The sequence below is a fragment of the Phoxinus phoxinus genome (assembly GCF_949152265.1).
Source record: "Phoxinus phoxinus genome assembly, chromosome: 7".
NCBI lineage: Eukaryota > Metazoa > Chordata > Actinopteri > Cypriniformes > Leuciscidae > Phoxinus > Phoxinus phoxinus.
The window spans coordinates 36,190,163-36,212,326 of record NC_136882.1 but is presented as its reverse complement, the minus strand read 5'-3'; the positions used below and the strand labels follow the sequence as shown (position 1 = coordinate 36,212,326).

The window sequence follows — 22,164 nt, the reverse complement described above, 5'->3', positions numbered from 1 at the left end:
AATAAATGCAGCTTTGGTGAACTAAACTTCTCTCAAAAACATTCAAACATCTCACTGACCACAAGCTTTTGAATAGTATTGTATTAAGAGAATGATTATGGTCAATTTTGATTTCAGTTGTTGGTTCTGTCACTCATTGACTTGACAGTTTAAAATGTGTGATTTCTCTGTTACGCATGACAGATCCTGCACTTCACGAGAAAAATAAAGCCTCATGTCATCAGAATTTTTACAGCACATAGAGAGGGTGACTTTTATGACTTTGAGATGAAGTGCGTTCTGCTCCTGGTTCAGACAGGTCGGGTTCTGCCTGAGAAATAATGTCACCCATTACCAATAATGACTACCGTGGGAAGGGCTGGTGACAGGCTTCACTCCTACACACTTCTTTCTTTTTTTCAGTCTTTAGCCAGGTTTCCTAACATCACAAAACATGCTCTCGAGATCTTAAGATCAAGTAGCCTACATTATTTTGTGATGGAGCCAGCACTTGTTTCCCAAAAGCATCACGTGGATGGCCTGTTAAGAGCTGAAGGGAAGCTGTCAGGCCTGAAGAAAGCCAAAACGTTTGCCAATATTTTCTCTCTGACACGAACATACTGCCAGATGGGAAAATCTTTTCTGCATGCTGAAAGTTAAAACATTTAGCTCCTACTGAATATAGTTTGCTGCATAATGAATAAATGTAAATGTAAGTTCGGTAAAACATGGTTTTGTAAATATTTATGATCAACTTCACACGAATCAGTCAGTGTGTAAACATGATTTCACACGATGTGGATTATTTGTTGCAACGGACAAAAGCCTGAAATCTATACAACAGTTTTATTTGAGTATCATTGAGATACTATTAAAGTTTTTATTAATATTTAGAATTTTTATATTTTATTTTTATTATTATTAAATGTTGCAATAAAAGTTATATTGTTGTTTTTTGTAATTATTTTTAAATATATCTATATAGTTAAAAAAAAAACGAATCGTGATATATTAAAGGGGCTATGTGAAGTTTAACGGCATCTAGCGGTGATGTTTCAGATTGCAAGCAATACTAGCGAGTGCTTTTTTATATGTGGAGTTTGTGTTGGAGTCTGTGTTGTGCTGGTCGTTTCTTAGTATTAGCAGACTCCATGTCATAAAGTTGCAGTGTCGTCGCTGTTCAAAGTCAGTAGACGAGGCGAGAGGCGAGACGCTCGGGAGCGCGCATGCAGGTCTCAGTCACGTGGATTTCGCCGCAAATCCGACCCGGAGCCTTCACATAGAAATAGGAATACTTGCTTTCAGAGGTAATAGCAAAACCCGCCAAGTGGATCATTTTATTGTGAGATTACAACCCCTTCACACACAGTCAATAAAAAATTTATTCATTTTAGTAGAAAAACTCCACATAGCACCTTTAAGACTGCCGACTCTAGAACAATGGCAAGGAAAATTAACTTTACCGCACTCTAGTGGTCAGGAGCATTTCCGTTGTGTTGTGGATTCATTTCCGTTATGTTGCGGCTTTATTTCGTTGTGTTGTGGCTTAATAGTTTACGTGACTCTACGTGGCCTCGGTAATTGCCCCTTGGGGACAAATAAAGTGTTTTGAAATTGAAATTGAAATTTTGTTGTGTTGTGCACTACTGGGCCACCGTACTATTACGCATCTTCTGAAAGAGTACTGAATCTCCGGATCAAAACACAGGTGAGGGATATGCAGAAGCGAGCAATATCAATCATATGCATACGTAAAAATAGCGCGATCATCAACATTAAACAGCATATAAATCAAAACTGCCTAATGTTACTGAATGAAACGTCGACCCGGGACGAGCTACAAGACTGTGAAGCTTTAGGGGTGTTGATGGACTCGATCTTCTCCATCTGTGTTTTAATCATCGTTCTGAATCCGATCAGGACGTAGTCTTTTACAAAAACGCGATTTTTTTTCAGCTTTTTACTCGATATGTTGCTTTTTTATGAAACTTACACATTCGAGTGTCAAGAATGCATGTTTAAAGTAGAGGGTTTATTTTGCATATTCAGATATTCATAAAACAAAATATTATGTGGGGCCATGAAACTTTTGTGTACAATAATCAAAAAGCATTAATATCATCTACTGTATTTAGTGTCTTCAAATAAACTGAAAGCAAGTGGAAAGATGCATTAAAGTTGCATGTGAGTGATCCAATTCTTAGATAACGGTGCTTTTGGGAAACGTGTCTTAGAGATTAAGAACTACGCATGCCACTAATATTGTAGTCTTGGGAAAACAGTTTATTTCCCTATTTTTCTTCCTTCCGCGTTTAATTGCGGTTTTGACAGTAGAAAGAGCTCTGAGCTTATTGATGTGCTTTAAACTTTTTCTGAGAGAAGTACATTAAGACCGCCTGAAGCCTGGGCATCACACTGTGCTATGTCAGCCTTTTGCCTTCATCTCCTTCAGTTTGCATCTGTGCGATTCCAGAAAGAAGTGTTTGTCTGAGTTGTCTACCAGTAATCATTCAATTATGTGTTATCGTTTGAAAACACAAAGTCTGGCGTCACGCGGAGAGGTCTTATCGAGGCCAGCTTTAATTAGAAATCTGGTGGGAAAGGGACACCCTCAAGAGGGGAGAAGACATTCTTTTCTGAGACCTTCATGCATCATTAAATGGCAGCCGGGATAAACGGAGCCTTTCAAATGGAAAGGAGATGACGATCCGAGCCAAATGGGAAAACACAGCACACGCGCGTGTATGTGTTTGTGTGCGTGTTTGACGCTCTGTTCTGGGTTTATGCATTATTTAAGAACCTCTCACTGTATGCTTTTCTTAATATGTGTTTTTCTGTGCATCTTCAGACGTAACATCCTGAGGGGCCGTTCACGCGGGATGCAGTCATGCTTTCTGTCTGCGCTAATTGTTGCTTTGTGTAAACATGCTGGATGGACATCATTGGCGAGTCCTTCCTCTTATGCAGTGCAGTTTTATGTCCCCAACATATACAGCATGTCTTAAAGGGATAGTTCACCCAAAAAATATAATTATGCGAGTAATTACTCACCCTCATGTTGTTCCAACCCCGTAAGACTTTCGTTCATCTTCGGAAACACAAATTAAGATATTTTTGATGAAATCTGAGAGCTGTCTCACTCCTCCATAGGCTGCTAGGTAACCGATATCTGCCATCCCAGTAAAGACATCGTTAAATTCAACCCTAAGTTTATCAAGCGACGAGAATGCTTTTTGCTTCATCAGAACGTAGGCTCACTATTGGCCAGCATCACACACATGACCAGCATCGGCCTACGTTCTGATGAAGCGCTGCGCTGTGTTGGGAAAGTTCACTTTCTACATGAACTAGTTCAAAGTTCAGTTCACAAATTTTAAAATGAACTAGTTCAGTTCATAGTTCACAGTTTCAAAAATGAACTAGTTCATAGTTCTTTTTTTTCATGTTGCTGCGAGCTATTATTTTACAAAATGATTGCCACAGCCCATATAGAACCACAGCAATTATTTGATCAGTTTTAACACTGAAGCTGTGCGTCAGATGTGTCCCATCCTCACCGACCTCGTCATAAAACTCGTTTAAATGATCATGCAACGCCTACATGCTGCTTTTTGTTTTGATTTTAGTGATGAGTCGTTCATGAATCCATTCATTGCGTCTGTCACGTGACAAATGAACGAAAGACTCGGAAGGTAAAGTAATTATTCATGTTCCCTGTAAACGATTTTTGACTGCATTATAATGATTTAATAATTCAGAATATGATCAAGATTGCGTAAGTGGATGTGTTCGGGGAATTTGCCAGTTAAAGCCCCTTAAATGAACGAAATGACTCGGAAAAAAGATTTGTTCATTTTGATGAACGAGATCGAACCAGAGAGTCATTAGACACTGGTGGCTTGTGTTGCCAGATTGGGTGTTTTTTCCGCTACATATTAAGCGTTACAACGTGTTTTAGCCGTTTTTTGCCTGGAAGGCTCTATAGAAATCTGGCACCCTATTGAACGAGGTTAAACTGAGAGAGCGTGCCGTTCACCGACACCAGAATGAACGAGTTCACAGTAACGTTCATCAGGCAGTAATACAGTACGTTCAGTTCAGGTTTGCCCAAAATATGAATGAGTTCATGAACTATCGTCCAATGAACGCTCAGGCACAACACTGGCTGTTACACTACGTGAACTCACTCGGAGGCCCACACTGAAGAAAATGAATAGTTGAATAAAGTCGTTATTTTTGGGGGGTTTTGGGCACAAAACGAATTCTCGTCGCTTGATAAACTTACGGTTGAATTTAACGATGTCTTTACTAACTTTTCTGGGATGGCAGATATCGATTAGCCTATGAAGGAGTGGGACAGCTCTCAGATTTCATCAAATATATCTTGATTTGTGTTCCGAAGATGAACGAAAGTCTTACGGGGTAGGAACAACATGTAATTACTGACAGAATTTTCATTTTTGGGTGAACTATCCCTTTAATAAACTCATGATTTTGATGGATGAGTTACTGTGAACAATGGGGTAAACCATTTCACTTCTTTCGTTTGATTGGATGTTAATTTTTGAAGGTCATGCGTTCGATTCCCAGGGAAAGCAAGAGCTGATAATAATGTAAATGTGGACCTTGAAATGCAATGTTAGTTGCTTTGGATAAAATGCATGATGCATAATGTAATAATGTCCGGTTGCTGCACTGACTTCTAACCAGTGTTGGGGGAAATGCAATACAAGTTACATACTGGTAATCAGATTACTTTTTTTAAGTAACGCATTACTCTACGTACAACAAAATATCGAAGTTACTTTTTCAAATAAGTAATGCCATTTACTTTTTTTTTATCCACAGGAGTAAATCACGCACATCTTATTTTCAAATACGGGTGCTGGATCACAAGTATAATCCTTGTAGTAGTAAGTAACAGATCCGCACACCGAATTTTATTTTTATTTTTTATTATTAGTGACGTTTCGGGCCTCACATGGCCCTTCCTCAGACTAACAGGAAGTATACAAACAGTTACCTTTTAAAGTCTGTATCACGTGACCACACCATCACACAAATTGGATACACCCATCAACATGCATTGATATTTACATATTTATACATCGTGTCCAACACAGATTAAGAATTATATATTTACATATTTACATATTGATTCCCCCTGTTAAATTGTCTAACATATATATAGTTTAACCCTATCTCTTATTCCAGTGTAAAACACATATCAGATGGTACATCATTTAATCAGAAAAATACAAGGCAACTGTTTTTTCAACATTACCTTATTTGTACAGAAAGAACTAAGACATTCAAATAGACTATATGTATTACCATTCATAAAGACTTTCCGTATGTCAGGAAAACCATCTATGAAAAGACATAGAGAATCTTACTTTTTTTTATCCAGCTATGACAGCTGTCCTGTCCCTATGTGGAGTAAAAGCATAGGAATTTGTTTGTGAACAATAATAGTTATTGTAGTTCTAAATGTGAAATGCTCTTCTCACTTGTACAAAAACAGATTCAGTATTCCTCCAAATTAACAAGTTAAATGCTAACTCAGAATATTACACAAACCTGCAATAATTCAATATGTTAAGTAGAACAACTATACTGTATTTATTATACTGTATATGTAATCTCACTTTATTAACCAATGGCTTTACTGCTGAACCTTTGATGATCCAATTCAACCATAATAAGCAAAAATGACTTTAGATAAACATCAGTCACAAGATGAAGACCTAGGTACATAGGATCCTATACGAAATGATTTTAATAATACAATAAACACAGTAACAGACATAAGTTTTAACAGTGTGTGCGTGAAACAGGAGTAAACACACGCAAACATCGACCGACAACTGAAGGGTGAAACAGAGCAGCTTAAACACACAGTGATCATGAGATGATAACAAACCGGTGTGATGATTTGATGAGTGTCCATGACAACTGATGACTGGCGGGAAACTGAGACAAAGAAACACATGTGACTGATAAAAACAAACTGAAGGTCCATGAAAACAGAAACTAAGAACAACCAAAACTGAGTGTGTGTGACAATCACATGTGTGTTAAAAAAAAAAGTGCTGAAGTACGAGTGCTGAACTTTCTTCTCGCTCGTCCTGTTTTTCTGCCATCCAGAATTAGGCTTATTCATTTCACTTTTGGTGTGAAAGGGTTGCCAAAAATGTAACTTTTGTTTATTTGTTTGTTTTTTGTTGTTATTAATGCAACAAACTAGCAAACCCAGCCCAGATGAAAAAAGTAACACAAAAGTAACATAACATTACTTTTCATAAAAAGTAATTAAGTAACTCAATTACTTTTTTAGGGAGCAACGCAATATTGTAACAAGTTCTGTCACAATAACACATTAGTGCATGCGATTGTTTTTTTTAACACATTAAATCATGTCATTAATGTTAATCAAATAACAAAAGACAGAGAAAAGCGCTCCCTGCTCTTAACTGAACAACTTTAAGAGCTTTAATAAGGATTAATTAAATATGCAGTGAAGAGACATGTTTTTCAATTTCTGTATTTCACCTGTTAGATCAAATATGTTGTTTCTACATGCATTTGGAGATTAACTGTGAAATAATTACAATAAAAAAATATGTTTAAGACTCTAATGTCGTGATTAATTACAGAAAAATGTGTGATTTAAAAAAAAAGTACATCAATGAACTCATTACATTTAGAAGTGACTTTCCCCAACACTGCATTTAACATGAAAACCAGGTTATTTATTTTGATTAAAGTTATTATTATTGTTTGTTTGTTTTTAATTACAACACAAGCATATTCTTTTTTAAGTGTCATTTTATTCCGCTGTGCTCTTTTAATGTACAAATGTGTCCGAAAGACATTATTTACATCTAACCATGCTAGATTCCAGTTTTAATAACCTGTCTTATGAGAGTCATACTGCGCTCTTGCCGTTTTGAGGATTTCTATATGGAAATGCAGATTTGTAAATTGAAAGTGTCATGTGTTAAAGTCGAAATGTCTTTATTGGTTAGGTGTTTGAGAAGCCTGCTTTCAGATCGGTGTGGGACTATAAATCACAGCGGTTTCCTCTGTGATGTATAGAGGACAGTATAATTGCTCTCTTTACTGAGTCGACTGCAGAAAGCTAAAGCTAGCGGCTAGAAGAGATGGATGCACCACTTTGATGAATAGGTGTCTTCACATTGTTCCTCTACAACGGATGTGTGCCCCCCCAAACATAAATCACCATATACATTGTATCTTATGGTTGTTTTGTGTAATTATTTCACTGGTTTGTAATGTCTCCCTGAGGTTGAAGATATGACTTGTGTTTGGCTTTCATGAATATACATGGCTCTGCTGGATGATTTGCAGTACATGCCAAATGGGACGGGGGTGACTGCTTTCGGCAATGCAAGTCAAATTTGAATGAGTTCGGGCCTAGCTTGAATCCTGCCGGTAGAAAGTGGAGGAAATGTTGTTTTTCAATATTTCCTCAGGAGTTTACAGTGTTTCGGTGCATTACCTCTCATTATATTTCAGGTACGGCTGCTTATTCTGCTGAAATGTGTTTCGCCATGTTTTTTTTTTTTTTACGTGGTAAATATATGGGATGTTGGTTGGAGAAGCTGATCTTTTATTAACATACTACACAGATATTTATCTCACTGCCTGTATTGCAATTCTTCATTGCAGAATTTTGCTGGTAGTGTGTAAATAACCAATGGAAGGACACAAAAAGGAATAAAGTAATAATTCAACAACCACGCAACAGAGGATTTATTAGTCCAACATAATCACATCTTTAATTTTGACTAATTGTGCTTTATTGCCTGTCATTTTTTTTCTCTCTGACAGTATGATGATGACATACTAAATCGAAATTTTGACTTTAAAAGCAATAACTAATAGCCATAACCATAACTATAGTCATAATTAAGCCATCATTTCAACTTTTTCATAATTTGGATTTTTAATCTCATAATCATAATTTATTGTCATAATTATTAATTGGTATGTCAATTTTGACTTTTTATCTTATTATGTATTCCAAAATTATCTCATAATTTCAGCATTCTATCATAATTATTGCATAAAAAGTCAAAATTATGTCTTAGTAGCCTATGTCATGACTTATTTAAGTCATAAACTTGACTTTTATGTCATAATTGTGTCTTTTTATATCACAATTATGATTTACCAATGCATTTTTTTTCTTTTGTGTAATTGGGCAATATTGAGATAGACTTGTAATTATGCAAAATTACAAATTATTGATGAAACAGCTTTAGTCGCAGATATACACTGTAAAAAAATACAAAGAATATTGGAGTACACTTTGTAAAAAAAATACAAAGAATATTGGAGTACACTTTACAAGAAAATACTATTTCCATCTTTCAAAATTTCACATTTAACTCAATTTGTTACTTGCCATTTCTTTGTTATTAATTGTAAAATGTACTTGTAATTTCTGAGGGAAAATTGTTTCTACACCAGCTGACTTAAATCAATGTAAGGGAGATTGAAAATGCTATTATGATTAAAAGGCAATCTGCTGTATATTCCTGCCGGCGGTGGCATTTTTGAGTGTTTGGGCAAAACGAGGAAGGTCATAGAAAGATCTAGAATAAACATTTGGCATTCAAAGCTGGAAAATACAAACAGCAGCAACACACAGGCCTTTTGCATTCGAGTGTAGCGTTTTGTGTTGTGGTGTGGGACACAAAAGCACAACCAACAAGTTGCATATAAATGGAAGTGAGGGTTTGCTCACATCACTTAAACATCTTCGTCGGAGTATTTCCCTCCTCTTTTTGGCGATAATCACATGAAAACAGTGAGTCATTGGAGAAAGCGGATGCTGCAGAGAATCGCTTTACTGTCGTTTAGTGAATTTGGATTGCCGTGTGTTTGGCAGATGTGTCGATACTTGTGTGTGTGACTGACAAGCTCTAAGTACTGTGTGGGATTCTGTGAGTCTCTGGCTGTCGTCCCACTGTTCTGTTGCCATGGTGATCTCCTGTCAATCACACAAATGAGCGCACCTGTTGAATCAATTAGCATTACATAAAGCAGTTTTTTCTTTATTTATTTTCCCATCAATGCTCATGATTGTTACATTTGGCGGTTGTGCTCAAGAGAGATTCAGTAACACTAAAAAGGTATTTAAAACAATGGCTCTGTTCCAACACATGAGCTGCCTACACAGGCCTCATTGCTGACACAAAGGCTTCGCTGCCTTAGAAAATACATTGCTTTGAATAAATTCACATGTGCCCTTCACAGAGAAGGAAATCCCATAAGGCATTGCGAATTAGAATTAATTCATTATGCTATTGCTGTGTTAACGTCGTAATTACCGTAATTTCAAAATGACAACATGTGACGTTGTTTTCGGAGCTGTCCACGTCCTCGAACAGAGAATTATGCGCATCAACACCGAAATTAATCTGAGGTCAGGTGGTGCAAGTACGAGCTCTCAGACAATTCCCATCTTATAAAATGTAAAAATAAAATCTAATTTAAAAATATTAACAAAATGTTTTCAATTATATTAAATGAGTGGTTGAGTAATTTCACTTTTCTAACTTCAGTTAGTGTGTAATGTTGCTGTTTGAGCATAAACAACATCTGCAAAGTTACAATGCTCAAAGTTCAAAGCTTTGAAAGATATTTGCTTTTAAAGAAAAGGACTACAACAAACACGACATTCATCACGGGTTTAGTGACATCACCAACCCTAAAATGTACATAAGCCCCGCCCCCGGGAACACAGTCCATGTTGAGAAGAGGAAGAGTTGTTGTAGTCGAGTAGGGGAGAGCGGGGCACAACCTAACGCATTTTGGTTTTGGCTCAATTATTTAAAAAATAATTAGGTTAGATTAATCTTTTTTTTACACAAGAAACATACACATCTCTGCTACAAATGAACACTTAAAGTTTTTTTCTAGGACCTTCCATTTTCGTACAGTTGCACTGAAAGTGACAGAAGTGCAAATGTTACAACTTACCCCATATGCGGGGTTAGTTGTAACAGACAGAGGGGTTAGTTGTAACACTTGTGTGTAACACACATAATTCAGTACTATTTTATCTGTATAGTTTGATATTGTTTGTACATCTGTATAGATAGATATCCATACATCCATCCCTCATCCAATCATCCTTCTACTATGGATCAATATCATGGATAGAGATATAGGAAAGGGCTGAACAGTTTTGCATACAAAATTATTATTATTATTAATAGTAACAGTAATATTAATAAAAACAAGCTTAAAATCACATTTTAAAGTGTTTATTACATGAAAACAGGCAATATTTTTTATAAATAAACAAGTGATCAATATAGTAAACAAATCCCATAGCCTACAATATTGTGAACACTTGGCGGCTTAGTTGTAACACTGTGCTACAACTAACCCCGCTGTGTAAAAAATATTTTAAACCTAGCTAACAGTTGCTAGGAGTTGCTGACATGTTTCAAAATGGTGCCATGTTTTAGCCAACAAGACAGTGATTAAGGCAATATAAAGTTAGATTTGGTGACGTACACACACAACTCAGAAACAGAAAAATACGTATGATGAAAAAAAATACTTAGATGGTGTCAAAACACTCTTTGTCCCGTATCTTCACAAAATATTACCAAAACTTTTCACAAATCCACGGGAGACCGTCTTCTGGCAGCGAGAGAAAAAGAGCGTAAACACAACACGCGTGACCCTGAGTAACTACGTAAAAGGTCCGTGTTACATTTAGCCCCGCGTTAGGTTGTGCCCCGCGCTCCCCTACATTTGTGAGTCAGCTCAAACTTTAGCATCCGTCTTTTCACATGCAATAGAAAGTCACTCTGTGTGCATCTCACAACAGTTCCTATACGAGCGATTTATAGATTATGACAGAATATGCTAATTGAAGATAGTTAACTCCACATCAGCAACATAAATTCATCAACTAACCATTCAGAGACGTCCTGTTGCTTCTAAATGTTGTCACTTCTTCTTGAGTCTCTCCATCTTTGTCTGACTCCGTTTTAACAGTAAAGGCGGAACAGTTTCTGTCATTTTAGTGTGTGTGTGTGTGTGTGAGGTAATAGCAGCTGCTAACACACCCACGACCTCTTGAAACCCCGCCCTCTGCAGCAGCTCATTTGCATTTAAAGGGCCAGGCACAAAACGGTGCGTTTTTGCAAACCCCTTAAAAAGTCACAACTTTAACATGCTATATAAAAATATCTGTGGGGTATTTTGTGCTAAAACTTCACACACACACTCTCTGGGGACATCATAGATTTATTTTACATCTTGTGAAAATGCCATTTTACCACCCCTTTAAAACAACACTGGTTAGAGTATTGCAACGTTTAGCAAAATACCAACTCAAACTTCAATTGTAATCAGTTGTACATCGAGTCTCCTTTGCTCTTTTTGTGTGAGAATTGCATGATTCGCAACATCCACGGATGTAGAGCGTTTCAAATCATTCACTTACGAGGGTCCAGAACGCTTACAATGCTGCCTTGGTAGACTGTAAACCGCAAGGCAGCTCACTGGGTTTTGGAACTGAATGTGCATGTTTAATTTTCTCAATTGATTCAGCTTCAGACGGTGGTCCCTAAATAAATCAATTCATATACAAATTCATCAGCTTAGGAAACAAAAGCGATCCGCGCGCTGCTCACGGTTTCATTCTGTCGCAACAAAACCCAATATGAGCGTTTCTATCAAGCTTCTAAAGAAAGAAATTAGCAGATAACAGCCTCATTTACAAGAGGAGCACAGCATATTGGCGCTTGCAATAGGCTATAATTATGCAAAAATATTGATGAAAAATATTTGAGAAGAGGTTAGTCGCAAGATATGAAACGGCCTTAAATCAATGCGAGAGAGGCTGAAAATGCTATTATGATTAAAAGGCAATCTGCTATTCCTGCCACTGGTGGGTGAATTGAGAAAAATGACTGGCCATAAAAATTTCGCATCAGCCACAAAACTGCATAATAGGATTAGGGTTTCATTGCTGTTTTCTGTTGCATTTGTGGCAAACAGCACAGGTGTCACTCGGGATGTGTCTGGGGGAATCTGCACCTGTCTCCACAGAAACCTGAAGATGGATTGAGATTTTGTTCCTCATCAGACTCTGGATCTCAAATCTCTTTTGCTAACTGTATTATATTTGTTGCAGGACAATTCATTGAACACATTTTTTTTTTAAATGCACCATTTCCTAGTATTTCCGTGATCTTTAAGTGTAATTATTTGGAGGTTTTAATTTAATCAAAAGATCAAGTGTGTGTGTGTGTGTGTGTGTGTGTGTGTGTGTGTGTGTGTGTGTGTGTGTGTGTGTGTGTGTGTGTGTGTGTGTGTGTGTGTGTGTGTGTGTGTGTGTGTGTGTGTGTGTGATTTATGAGGACACAAATTTGTATAATGACATGCATATTACGCTGGTATTACAACTCAAACGTGGTTTATGAGGACATTTCATGGGTCCTCGTAATTCAAATAGCTTAAAAAACATAAAAAACAATGTTTTATTAAAAATGTAAAAATGCTGTGTATGTGTGTGTGTGTGTGTGTGTGTGTGTGTGTGTGTGTGTGTGTGTGTGTGTGTGTGTGTGTGTGTGTGTGTGTGTGTGTGTGTGTGTGTGTGTGTGTGTTGTGTGCGTGCTGTCAATCAAGCGGACTGAGCGGACTATCTAGGCTGCTGTGACTTCAAGGTCTGAAGCACTTGACGCGGATCTGACACATATCCCATGGCCTCAACTCTTAAAGGTCATTTAAGACTTTATTGAACTCATTTAACTAGCATTTGTTAATTTTGACAGCCGACAGGCACTGTGACCCGTAGAAAGGTCTGCCCATAAAACTCCTCTCTGACGTAACTCATCATAACATTTCTGCAGGGTGAAGCATTATGAATTACTCAGTGAAGGAAGTGCTTCTTGTATTGCTGTGTGTGTGTGTGTGTGTGTGTGTGTGTGTGTGTGTGTGTGTGTGTGTGTGTGTGTGTGTGTGGGTGTGGGTGTGGGTGTGTGTGTGTGTGTGTGTGTGTGTGTGTGTGTGTGTGTGTGTGTGTGTGTGTGTGTGTGTGTGTGTGTGTGTGTGTGTGTGTGTGTGTGTGTAGGCTGCCTGGAGAATGATGTTATCTTGGGACAAACCCTAAACTTTCATTTAAGGTTAATATGTTGGAGTCGGCGGCACTAGAATGTGGATATGAACACAGGATAAGACCAGTTTTATCACTACACTTTCAATAATGTGTGTGTGCACACCAAAGTAATGCCATCCTCTTCTTCATATGAAATGGTTTTCATGCCGTACCTTTGAGGAGAGAGATTTCAGAGTGATTTTAAAGTAATTTCATAGATTGACATTTACTTCCACCTGGTCTCGACTTGATGTGAGTTTAGCAGTGAAGGAACGTTTCTTTCATTTCTGCACAGCAGACGGCCACCAATCCTGGCAGAGATAATGCAGCATTCATATCTGCATATAAACCATAAAGAAAGTGCTGCGACGTTTGCAGATTTTAGCTTTGTTTGTTTTTTTGGTAAGATTATTGATGTTATTTAAAGTCAGCATGAAATCAACATTGACCCTATTTATTTTCTTAATGCATGTTACTGAACAATTGTGAATAATTCAGATTATGAATTATTGACTGTCTGTGTGTGTGTGTGTGTGTGCAATCAAGCGGACTATGGGAAGCGGACTATATACCTGTCAGGGATCAGCCAGGCTCCACCACCACCCAATCACTGAGATCACTATCACCTGAATATTAATTACCAGCACCTGTACGCCATCACCACAAACACTTATAAGCACACACTTCACCCTGGTACTTTGTCTGGTCTCGTAAATGAGTAGGACTCTCAAAGCTTCTTCGCCTACCTTCCAAGCAACTCTCTACGGAGTATCTCCATCGTCTAGTTTGAAGTCTTCTGTGTCTCCAAGTTCGTCACCCTCTTCATCTTAACCATCGTTGTCTGAGTTTATCTCTCTCCAACACTGGTGTGTGCTTCCTTCACCACGGCTTCTTCCACCATCATCAAGGACAGTCAGTATCCACGGTTCCACGCCCTTCATTGTTTACAATCCACTACGGTGCCCATTGCAACTTCTCATTGTGTATCAATAAACTGGTTACTCATTTCTACTTTCCTGTTTGGAGTGTCTGTTTCGTTACAGAAGACCAGACCAAAACCGCCGAAGTGAGTTCACCCGATCCATTTCAGGATCTTGTGGATGCATTCAAACGCACGCTTACCATGTCGACTTCCGCACCACCCGTCATCGCCCCTCCTTCACCACCAGTGGTCTCCAGTCCAGTGGCCAACCCGGCGCCCTACTCAGGTCTGGCGGAGGACTGCGATGGATTTCTTCTTCAGTGTTCGTTGGCCATCGAGATGCAGTCGCCCCGTTTCCCCACAGAGAGATCTAAAGTAGCATTTATTATTTCCCTGCTGACGGGACGGGCTCTCAATTGGGCTCGCATCCTCTGGAATCAAGATGCCGACGCCACGCAGTCTGTGAGTAACTTCACCACTTACTTCCGTGAAGTTTTTGGAATTCCAGATGGTGATTCAACTGCCAGTGAACAGTTATATCATATTCGCCAAGGGAAGGAGTCCGTGTCTGATTACAATATCAAATTCCGGACTCTAGCGGCCGCCAGTGGATGGAATGAGTGCTCGCTCCTCACCACCTATCGGCAGGGACTTAATCCTCGTCTACGACTGCATCTCGCTGCATACGATGATTCCCTGGGTATTGAGCGGTTTATGCAGCTCGCAGTTCGTACCGATCGCCGTATGCAGCCCTGCATGGAGGATCTGCATGGCCAGACGTCACATTTTCTACCCCGCCAACCAGAGAATACCAGCACTCCAGAACCAGTCCCCATGCAAGTGGATAACACCCGCCTAACATTTGTGGAGCGACAGAGGAGGATGACTCAGGGTCTATGCCTATACTGCGGCGCCGGTGGACACATTGTCTCAGCATGTCCTATTCGTCCACCACGACCCCTGGTGAGTGTTATTCATTCCTCCCTGGTCAATATTAAACCACTCACCACTGAAGTCATCCTTATCACTTCTCACATCTCCTTTCCAGTACACGCCCTCCTTGACTCAGGGTCAGCAGGAAACTTCATTTCAGACTCCCTCTGCCGCCAGCTTAACCTACAGAAAAGGCCCACTGAAAACCACTACCAGGTACACTCGATAATTGGCAAGCCTCTCAATAAGAAGAACGTCCGTTTCTCTGTGGGACCCATCCACCTGCAACTTGGACTGCTTCACTCTGAATCCATCACTCTACTGGTTCTGGAGAATTCCACAGCTGGGATTATCCTAGGGCGCCCATGGTTCATGCAACACAATCCCATCATCTCCTGGGTAACAGGAGAAATCTTGAAGTGGGGCGATAGCTGTTTTCCGGGTTGCTTCCCACATCTTCCTCAACCGGTGATTCACATTCCTATGAACTCCACTTCCATCGAGAGCCCTCTGGAACAGCAGTCCATTGACATTCCGACCTGTTACGCCCCCTTCAGTGATGTCTTCTGTCCCAAACGAGCGTCATCCTTGCCACCACACCGACCATGGGATTGTGCTATCAATCTCCTTCCGGATGAGCCAGTGCCCCACGGTAAGATCTACCCACTATCACTTCCAGAGCAGAAGGCCATGGAGGAGTACGTAGAAGAGGCCCTCCAGCAAGGCTACATCCGCCCTTCCACCTCCCCTGCTGCTTCGAGTTTTTTCTTTGTGGCCAAAAAGGACGGAGGTTTGCGGCCCTGCATCGATTACCGGGCCCTCAACAAGATAACCGTTAAGTTCAGATACCCACTTCCTCTCGTCCCAGCAGCCCTTGAACAACTTCGTGGTGCAACCGTGTTCACTAAGTTGGACCTCCGCAGCGCGTATAATCTCGTTCGGATACGTGAGGGGGACGAGTGGAAGACGGCCTTTGTAACCCCAACTGGCCACTATGAATACTTGGTCATGCCATATGGCCTGGTAAATGCCCCCTCCGTATTCCAGGACTTTATGCACGAGGTGCTCCGGGAACTCCTCCATCGTACTGTGATCGTCTATATAGATGACATTCTGATATATTCCCGGAGCCTGGCAGAACATCGCCACCATGTTGCGGAGGTCCTCCAACGTCTCCGGGAACACCAGCTCTTTCTTAAAGCCGAGAAATGCTCCTTCCACCAGTCTACCACCCAATTTCTCGGCTACAACATTAGCGAACACGGCATCCAAATGGACGAGGGGAAGGTGGAAGCTGTTCGAAACTGGCCAATTCCTTCAACCATTAAAGAACTTCAGCGTTTCCTGGGATTTTCAAATTTCTACCGCCGTTTCATTCACAACTACAGTTCCATCACCTCCCCGTTAACCAATCTTCTCAAAGACAAGCCCAAATCTCTGTCCTGGACACCAGCAGCCACTCAAGCTTTCCAGAGCCTCAAGAATTCTTTTACCAATGCGCCGCTTCTAGTCCACCCTGATCCGAATAAACAGTTCATAGTTGAAGTAGACGCCTCGACCACCGGAGTAGGAGCGGTATTATCTCAGCAGCAGGGGACTCCACCTCGTCTCCATCCATGCGCCTTCTTCTCCAAGAAATTATCCCCGGCGGAGATGAATTACGACATCGGTAACCGAGAACTACTGGCAATTAAGCTTGCTTTAGAGGAGTGGAGACACTGGTTGGAGGGAGCTAAGGAAAGCTTCTCGGTACTCACCGACCACAAAAACCTCCAATACCTCCGAGAAGCCAAACGGCTCAACCCCAGACAGGCAAGATGGGCTTTATTTCTCACCCGTTTCCATTTCACAATCTCATATCGTCCTGGTACAAAGAATTGTAAAGCTGATGCTCTATCCCGTATCCATACCATTGAAGAGAAGACTGAGGAACCTGAGCCCATCTTATCTCAAAGGATCTTCGTATGCCCCATCCAGTGGTCTCTCGATCAACAAATCTCCTCCAGTGTCTCTGAACCATCTCCGCCGGGGTGTCCTCCCGGTCGCACCTATGTTCCCAGGTCTCAACGTATCAATCTCACTCACTCGGCACATACTTCTGTGGGCACTGGCCATCCAGGGGCCAACCGCACTCTCTCACTGCTGCAAGACCGCTTCTGGTGGCCTAACATGGCTAGGGATGTGAGAAGGTACGTACAAGGATGTCATGACTGCGCCATCTCCAAGAGCCCACGCCACCTTCCATCCGGCAAGCTTCTTCCATTACCCGTTCCTCAACGACCCTGGTCACACCTGGGAGTAGATTTTGCCACAGACCTCCCTCCATCCGATGGTAACACCTGCATATTCGTAATAGTTGACAGATTCTCAAAGTCCTGCCGTCTGATCCCCCTAAAGGGCTTACCCACAGCAATGACTACTGCAGAGCTCCTCTTCAATCAGGTATTCCGGCACTATGGAATCCCTGAAGATATAGTATCCGATCGAGGCCCCCAGTTCATCTCACAAGTTTGGAAGGCTTTCTTCAAACTCCTAGGTGTGACCGTTAGTCTTTCATCTGGATACCACCCACAGTCGAACGGGCAAACGGAAAGAAAGATTCAGGAGGTTGGGCGCTTCCTACGAACCTTCTGCCACGGCCACCAGAATTCGTGGAACCAATTCCTAGGCTGGGCCGAGTACGCACAAAACTCCCTTCGTCAGTCTGCCACTGGACTCACTCCCTTCCAGTGTGTGCTCGGTTACCAGCCTCCACTGTTCCCATGGTCCGGGGAACCTTCCGACGTCCCCTCCGTTGACTATTGGTTCCGAGAGAGTGAGAGGGTCTGGGACGACGCACACCATCATCTTCAGAGGGCAGTGCGCAGACAAAGGAACCAAGCAGACATTCGGAGGGCAGAGCCACCTACCTTTCAGCCAGGACAGAAGGTCTGGCTATCCACACGAGACATCAAGCTGCGCCTGCCCTGCAAGAAGCTGAGTCCCAGATACGTTGGTCCCTTCACTATCATCCGACAAATCAACCCCGTCACCTACCAACTCCAGTTACCCTCGCACTACAGAATCCACTCTACATTTCATGTCTCACTCCTTAAACCTTATCACTCACCTGTATCTGTTCCCTCCACAGAGCCTTGCCCGACAGATGAACCCCCTCTCCCACTGATTCAGGAAGATGGAACCATCTATACGATCCGGGAGATCTTGGATTCCCGGCGCCGTGGTGGTCGCTTGGAGTATCTGGTGGACTGGGAGGGTTATGGACCAGAGGAACGTTCCTGGACACCTAGAGATGACATCCTAGACCCTACTCTCCTTACTGCTTTCCATGATTCTCACCCAGATCGTCCAGCACCCCGAGGAAGAGGCCGACCACCACGACGTCGGGGTCCACGGCCCTCAGGAGCAGGCCGTGGAGGGGGGGGTACTGTCAGGGATCAGCCAGGCTCCACCACCACCCAATCACTGAGATCACTATCACCTGAATATTAATTACCAGCACCTGTACGCCATCACCACAAACACTTATAAGCACACACTTCACCCTGGTACTTTGTCTGGTCTCGTAAATGAGTAGGACTCTCAAAGCTTCTTCGCCTACCTTCCAAGCAACTCTCTACGGAGTATCTCCATCGTCTAGTTTGAAGTCTTCTGTGTCTCCAAGTTCGTCACCCTCTTCATCTTAACCATCGTTGTCTGAGTTTATCTCTCTCCAACACTGGTGTGTGCTTCCTTCACCACGGCTTCTTCCACCATCATCAAGGACAGTCAGTATCCACGGTTCCACGCCCTTCATTGTTTACAATCCACTACGGTGCCCATTGCAACTTCTCATTGTGTATCAATAAACTGGTTACTCATTTCTACTTTCCTGTTTGGAGTGTCTGTTTCGTTACAATACCGTAGGCTATATAGGACTATATGTGTGTGTTTTCGTAAGATTTTTTTTTTCAGCAAGGAAGCTTTAAATTGATCACAACAAGTGACAAATATGTTTGTAATGTTTACTATTTCAAATAAAAAAAATTTGTTCAAAGAATCTTGAAAAGTTTCAGCAAATTAGCTTATTAAAATGATTTCTGCAGGATCATGTGACACTGAAGACTGGAGGAATGATGCTGAAAATTATTTATGGATTGAAGTGATAATTTCCCTGCCATTTTCCATAGAATGGCTCTGCATAAGCAAATGTGCTTCTTAAAAAAAATCTGCCTTTCATTAAGAAGTCATTAACAAACATTATAATACTTAACAGATCATTAGCTAAAGTATATTTAAATATGATTACGCATTAAAATATATCAATAAAACATTTTTTTACATGTTATAAAGGAGATGCTGTGCAGTTTCAGTTTCTGTGTTATTTCGGTCTCTGAAAGAGGAATATGAACCATTTCTAATGTAAGTCTGGGATATTTGAATGCCTGACAGGTGAAAATCCAGAAGCTTAGAAAGTGATTTGAGCGATCATGCGTGTCCGGATCACACAATAACTTTAATTAGACGGCAAAGTTTAATACTTTGTGTTAGGGGTTTGTGAAACATTTTGATTAATAATGCTTAACTTATAAATACTACTTTAATTTAGGAAAATTCTGATGTTTTTTTTAATTTTTTTTATATCCCCTTCAGATGTGTAGTATTCCCAACGATCAATACTTGAAACATCAGACGCTGGGTTTCCAGATCCCTCTTTCTTCTTCTTCTTCTTCTTCTTGCTCTCGAGGAGCTCTTAATAGTGGCAGCCTGGTTCGCACAGTCGCGCTCACACTCTTCATCACTGCCAGATCTGTTTAAAGCGGACCGGCTCTGTGACGCCTGCCATACGTTTACTTCTCTATTCAATCTCCTCTATGAGCTGTCATTCTGCTTTCTCATCATTGAGCTTCAGAGTTTAGGCATGGTAACTAAAACAAAGCATTGCTGAACTGATTGAGAAAGACAGGAGGGAGGCAGGACCGGCACAGCTGGTAGAATCAGAGAAACTGGATTATGGAACAGGAGTGATGCTCCAGTGGACCGGGGCTAGTTGTCACACATGGAACTTGTTGCAAGGACTTTAAGTTGAGCAAGTTGTCCGTCCTGTTTTTATTATATTGTTATATGCGACAGGTTTTACATTTAAATGTTGGGATTTTATAATTTTTTTTATTTTTATTTAGTTTAATTAATTGTTTTGTGCATTATAATTGTTTTATTGTTTAAATGTTGCTGAAAAGTCTATAATATGCCATTTTAATGTCAGATTTCCAATTGTAAAATGCTCATATATATGTATTTATTTACATTATATAAAAAATATAAAATATTTAAAAAATAAAGAAAAACATGTACTTACATATACATATACATTATATATATATATATATATGTATATATATATACACTATTTTATACCATTTAAAAATATATATTTTTAAATATATTTTAAATCTGGTTTTGATTTTTAAAAATGTATTCTTAAAAAAAAATAGTACTTTTTAAAATAATTTTATCACATGCTAATAATTAAAAATATATATATAATAATTTCATGTTTTCATTTTTCTAGATGAGGCATCCTCCAGCTATATACTATAATGATAAATGGTGAGTAAAAACTTGTTGATGGATACAATTAATAATAATTAATATAATATGTATATACATAGCCTACTTTTATGTATATGTATATATATATATATATGTATTTATATATGTGTGTAAATACATTTTGTTTATGGTTTTATTATAAAAAGCTATTTTGCACTAATTTTAGTTCACTTTCCTGTGCCTTGCACATATTTATCTATGAGGTACAGTAACAGTTTCAGTCAGATGGCAAACAGCACATTAGCCACAATAGTAATTCAGCCATTTCAATTTTGTTTGGATTATATTACAATAAATTATTTCTTTGTATCCCGGTGATATTTTCTCACTTCCATAAATGTGCTGATTGGTTATCTTCCCCACTGAGAAGACGATTCTGCTAGAAAGCCTCTATATGCCGACACAGCTCTCTTATCAAAAGCCTAAACGGCTGCAAACTTCAGAGCCGGAATCACACAGCGCTCACATTTCCATACAGGCAACACAACAGAGGAAGGCTGCTTTCAAACACATGCACATTCTCCACCTCATATTCTGTAATACTTTCTAACATTAACAATCTCCTGCGATGCCAGTAGATAAAAATCATAATATTTGGTTAACTGTCTATTCAGATATTTCGTTAGGTTGGGGTAATAAGCCAATGTGCTGACAGTGTGCTGCTGTGTGCCGGCAGGAGGGATGCTCTGTACTTACTCAAGTTACCAGTCTTACACACGTTTGCTTGGATTATTTCTTCTCCTCTCAAAGGGACAGTTCACCCTTTATTCACTTGTTAACGTTATTACACATTGATGTGGGTTTGGAATGAGTAAATAATAGGGCTGTAACGATTAATCGCGATTAATCGAAATCCAAAATAAAAGTTTGTGTTTACATAATAAATGTGTGTGTATTGTGTATAATTATTTTGTATATATAAATACACACACATGCATGTATATATTTAATACAAATATGTTATTTATATATAAAATAGTTCTATTTATATATAATATAAATCATATAAAAATATATATGCAGTATATAAATGCAAATATTTCTCAAATATATACATGCATGTGTGTGTATTTATATATACAAAATAATTATACACAAAACACACACATTTATTATGTAATTACAAACTTTTATTTTGGATTTCGATTAATCGCGATTAATCGTTACAGCCCTAGTAAATAATGACAGAATCTACATTACTCTCAAGCATTTAAAAAATCAAAACAATCCAAATGAAGCATCCATTCCAAGTCTCGTGAAGTCAGTTTTTAAGAGTGTGAATAAAATATATATTTTCTGAAATGTTCCAACTTTAAATGGCAAAATACTACAAGCAAGACCATTGTTCTTTCATGCGCTATAGTCAATGTTGAGATTTTGGGCTAGTTTGAGACTTCTTTCAGACTAGAGGAGAGAAAAACATTTAAGTGTTGTATTACGTTATCTGATTTCGGTTCATTTAAAGGCTGTTTTCTCAACAACAACAAACTTTTTTTTTTCTCCTGCACTGAGCCAGAAATCTCCACTTCTGTCACACTTACACCAAACTTCAGTTTTATTCCTGTCTATATTCTGAAGGTTTCTTTGG

General features: G+C 39.7%; 1 protein-coding gene across 8 annotated transcripts in view; it reads left to right on the top strand.

The window, feature by feature from the left end:
• Nucleotides 1–22,164, top strand: part of b3galt1b (UDP-Gal:betaGlcNAc beta 1,3-galactosyltransferase, polypeptide 1b) — a 171,199-nt gene that overhangs the window by 144,095 nt on the left and 4,940 nt on the right. For 3 of the 8 annotated variants that reach the window (XM_079617613.1, XM_079617611.1, XM_079617617.1), the window contains exon 4: nt 20,536–20,573. The exons of the other annotated variants lie outside the window; for them this stretch is intronic. The gene's annotated coding sequence lies outside the window, so the exon portion shown is untranslated. The remainder of the gene's footprint in view (nt 1–20,535; nt 20,574–22,164) is intronic. 8 annotated transcript variants of the gene reach the window in all.